Here is a 5357-nt window from a genome sequence, read left to right on the forward strand (position 1 = left end):
GGATTCTGCCGAGACTTCTCAGACCAAATAGGAAAGTAGTTGCTGCGCTATTCTCCTCTCCTCACAATCTGATTCTTTCCAGCTTTGACTCAATCTCCATCTTCAATACTATCTTTATCACTCCCCCTCAAGTTGGAATGTATATTGATAACATTCAACTTGCCAAGTAATGATTGAAATTGAATGGAACTAACCGGTTTGGTGAACAAATCTGCCGGTTGCTCCTTCGTTCTTATGTGTGCAGTTTGAATGACTCCTTGCTGCACCTTCTCTCGTACCACATGACAGTCTATTTCTATGTGCTTGGTACGTTAATGAAAGACTGGATTGGAAGCAATGTGAAGTGCTGCTTGGTTGTCACAAAACAATCTTGTTGGTCGAAACTGTTTTTCATTCAAGTCTTGCAAGATGTTCCTTAACCATGTAATCTCACAAACCGTAGTAGCCATCGATCTATACTCTGCTTCTGCACTAGACCGTGACACTGTAGTCTGCTTCTTTGCTCTCCATGAAATTGGTGCTCTTCCAAGCATCACACAATAACCTGTGACTGATCTTCTTGTGTCTTTACATCGAGCCCAGTCTGCATCACAAAATCCTGTTAACTCGAGTTTTCCAGTAAAAGGTAACAAAATGCCTTGACCAGGCGTTCCTTTTAGATATCGAAGAACTGAGTGTGCTGCATCCAAATGTGGCTGTCGAGGTTTATCCATAAATTGGCTCAAAACATGTACTGCATATGCCAAATCAGGTCTTGTAATTGTCAAATAAATCATGCGACCAACAAGCCTTCTATACTGTGAAGGATCTGCCAACAAACTTCCTTCTGATTGCATTAGTGTAAGATTATGATCAACAGGAAAACGAGAAGGTTTAGATGCTAAGAAACATGTGTCTTCAAGTATCTCAAGTGCATATTTCCTTTGACATAAACCAATACCATGCCAAGATCTTGCAACTTCGATTCCTAGGAAGTATTTGAGCTTTCCTAGGTATTTCAATTTGAACTTGCTGGAAAGGAACTTCTTTGTGCTTGTGATGTCTTCTAAATTGTTTCCTGCAAGAATGACATCATCCACATACAGATGCAAAGCTGTGAACTTGCCATCTTGATTTCGGACAAACAATGAGTAATCACTCCAAGATTGGTGAAAGCCTGCTGATTTTAGAGCAAGTGACAACTTGATGAACCATTGTATGGAAGCTTGCTTCAAACCATATAAACTCTTATGCAATTTACACACAACATGCTCCCCATTTTGGCCAAATCCAGGTGGCAATTGCATGTATACATCTTCAGTGAGGTCTTCATGAAGGAAAGCATTGTTGACATCCAATTGATGAAGATGCCAACCGCGAATAGTAGCCAATCTGAGAAGTAACCGGACAGTTGTGAGTTTGCCTACCGGAGCAAAGGTCTCTTTGTAGTCTATGCCTTCCACTTGACTATAGCCTTTAGCCACAAGGCGTGCTTTGTATCTCTCAACGGTGCCATAAGAATTGAGCTTTATCTTGTACACCCATTTACATGCAATCGGACGCTTGTGAGGAGGCAAAGGAACCAAACTCCATGTATTGTTTTCCTGTAAAGCTTTGAGTTCATGAAACATGGCATCACGCCATACTTGGTGCTTGGCAGCCTTGGAAAAACTGGATGGCTCTTTGTGAAGGGAAAGCTGTGTAGTAAAGACTCGATGGGTAGGAGATAAGTGATCATATGATAAAACATGAGACAAGGAGTGAATAGTACCTGTGCTCGTTGAGTCTGATGGGAGGGAGCGAGAAGGTAGAGTAGCCTCAACATGGAAGTCATGCAAGTATCCAGGAGTACGTGTTGTACAAGAAGAACGACGAGGAAGAGTGGAGGAAGCAGGTGAAGGAGGAATATTTGGGGGTTCGGACTCTGGTGGATTAGTGTTGGACGAAGAAGAGATAGAGGTGGAGCTAGGGTTTGGCATGATGGCAGTGGGATTTGAAGTAGTGGTTGGGGTGATGGCAGTAGGGTTTGGAGCAGGTTCAGTACAGGGAACGGAAATGGATGAACTGGAAGCCCGAGGCTCATTTGGGCAGCTCAAAACCCGAGTTTCATTAGTGGTTCCTAAAACCCTATGATCAACTGGATCATCGAGAACTGGAGGAGTCTGTGGAGAAGGGTTGTGTGTGTCGGTCGAAGGATTATGAGACGGATAAGGAAACACATCTTCATAAAAAATCACATCTCGAGAAACAAAAATTTGTTTTGTGTCTAAATCAAACACTTTGTAACCCTTCTGTCCATTTGGATATCCAAGAAAGATGCATTTGACAGCTCGGGGATCAAACTTGGTATGTTTACGTGGATGTGTTGACGCAAAGCAAAGACAACCAAAAACTTTAAGATGATCGAAATTTGGTGTTTTTAGAAAGAGTCTTTCAAATGAGGTTTGACCTTTGAGAAGAGGAGTAGGAGTACGGTTAATAAGGTAAGCAGGAGTGAGAATAGCTTCCCCCAAAAAGTCTTAGGGAGCTGTGCTTGAAACAACAGAGCTCTAGCCATGTTGAGCAAGTGACGATGCATGCGTTCAACAACACCATTTTGTTGGGGTGTGTTGACGCAACTCGTTTGATGAACGATACCTTTGGAAGAATAAAAATTAGGCATTTTAAATTCATAACCATTGTCACTACGCACAACTTTGACTCTAGTATCATACTGATTTTCGACCATATGAATGAAATCAACAAGGAACTGTCTAGCTTCGGATTTCTGTACCATTAGAAAAACCCAAGTGCATCTAGTAAAATCATCAACAATGGTAGAAAGTATTTAGCACCAGAAGTTAAGGTTTCATGATATCCACCCTAAATATTAACATGAATTAGATCAAACGAAGAAACACTTGAAATGGAACTTAAAGAAAATGGCTTTCGAGTTTGCTTGGCTAAAGGACAAATATGACACTTGCTTGAATCACAAGACTTATTAGAAAGAAATGGAAACGAAGAGTAAACCCTAGTAGATGGATGGCCAAGCCGCTGATGCCAAATGGATGGAGAGGCACTGTCAACGGCATGGCATGTAACTTGCTGAACTTTGTTGAGGAAATAGAGTCCTTCCTTCTCACTACCCGTCCTAATCATCCTCCCCGAGCATAGGTCTTGTATGAAACACACATGTTTGAGAAAAATGGTGATACATAGAGAGTCTGTACATAACTTACTCACAGATATGAGGTTGAGATAGAATAATGGGACGCATAGCACATTATGAAGTGTGAATTGAGAAGAAAAGGTGATGGAACCAATGTGACTGACTCGTGCAGTGTGACCATTTGGGAGTTTAACAAAACGATTATGGGTGACATGAGATTCAGTGAACAAGGTATGGTCACAAGTGATGTGATCACTAGCTCCACTATCGATAATCCAAGTACTATTATTGCTAGCAACATGGAAGGCTTTACCTGAAATGTCTTCAGAAGTAGTGATATTACCGACATGATTGGATGAAGAAGCCTTGCTTTTGTTCAAGATTTCTAAAATCTGCTTGCGGTCTTCCTTTGAGAAAGGGAAATCCAGCTTGCCATTAGGATCTTCCATGCTTGATAAATGATTGCTACTATTGATCTTACTAGCCTCTTCATCTCTCTTCCTTGTGCGGCAATGCTCCTGGTCATGTCTCGTCCAACTACAGTACTCACAAGTTAGATGAGCACAACAAAACCTGGTGGAGTGGTTATCTTTGCTGCAGATATCACACCACCATTTTGCATTGGCAAGCCTTTTAGTGTTGCCGCGACCAAGGGCTCGGTCAGGGGCGCGGTCTGTAGCCCTTGCAGGCCCTTTCTCATACTCACGATTCTTTTGGACCGAGAAGGTAGCAGCATCTGTGATCTTGGTGTTGCTAGAGGCTTGCACTTGTTTTTCTTGACGCAAAGCCTTGTTAACATTTGGAAGAGGATCAATCGAAACAATATTGCTTTTCACAGCATCATAAGTGTCGTTAAGACCCATGAGAAACTTCATGGTTTGTTGATTCTTGACATATTCTCCCAACTTCACTCCATCCTCACAATTACATACTGTAAGGCCACACACTGCATCTCGTTCATCCCACAAGCTTTTAAGCTTTGTATAGAAGATGGTTACTGAATCATTGCCTTGTGAGCATAATAGGATTGCATTCTCGAGATTAAATAGTTGTACCATGTTTAACTACCCAAACCTCTCCTTGAGTTCAGTCCAGACAGCTCTTGCAGACTTACAATGCTTGACACTTTTTGAAATCTCCTTCGACATGGAACCAGTCAGCCAAGTCTTGACTAACGTATCACAACGGTCCCATTGTTGTTGCTTATCGTTTTGTTCAGTTGGTCGAGTGCTAGAGCCATTGACAAATCCGATCTTATTCTTGATCGTCAAAGCTGCGCTCAAAGATCCACTCCATTCATCATAATTGTCTTCCATCAAGGCCTGTGGTACGAGAACAGCACCCAGTTGGTCTGAATGATGGAGGTAGAGAGGGTGATTCGAGTAATCCCATGGTTCAGGAGCGCGTGCTGGAGGTCCTGAGGCAGACGCTGCATGCTCTTTCAAGATCTTTTCTTTCAGCAACGCAAGAGCCTTCTTCTCTTCTTCTCCGTCCATGGTTCGATTAGGATTTCAGTGGTGAGGGTAGGTTGATATTTGGAATGGTGCTGAGGATTGTTAGAGGCTGTATTTCGAGTATATCGAGTTTATCGAGAGAAAGAGAGAGATTTGATCAAGGTTGAGGCCGAGGATCGGCGCTCTGGTACCATAAAGAAGTTTAGAGTTTGTGAAGAATGAATCTTATTCAACAAATCTGTTTACAAGAGTATATATACATCTAACACACTAGGGTTTCTCCTAATACACGTCATGTACAATAAATCCTGATTACTAGGATTCTGCCGAGACTTCTCAGACCAAATAGGAAAGTAGTTGCTGCGCTATTCTCCTCTCCTCACAATCTGATTCTTTCCAGCTTGGACTTGATCTCCATCTTCAATACTATCTTTATCAATGGTTGTGTAGTACTTGGACATTTAGGCAGATTCATATTGATCTGATAATTTAGGGCTATACATGCATATACTATGGATGCGGTCTGCAACCCAACTTCGAGGGACAAAAACCTTTAGGTGGCGTCCGGTAACATTTTCATGCTTGTATTTTCGTTTTTGAAAATAAAAATGAGATGAAAATGTGTTCAGCGAGACATTTATGAAAATGTTGAAAATGAAAAATGAAAATATTTTTGACTTTTAGTCTTTTACAAAGAAAAACTGAAAACATCATTTTGACGTTTTCACGTTTTCATTTTCGTAGTCTAAAAAATATTAAAAAGAAAAACTTTT

This window comes from Fragaria vesca, linkage group LG1, assembly GCF_000184155.1.
Source record: "Fragaria vesca subsp. vesca linkage group LG1, FraVesHawaii_1.0, whole genome shotgun sequence".
In the NCBI taxonomy this organism is placed as follows: domain Eukaryota; kingdom Viridiplantae; phylum Streptophyta; class Magnoliopsida; order Rosales; family Rosaceae; genus Fragaria; species Fragaria vesca.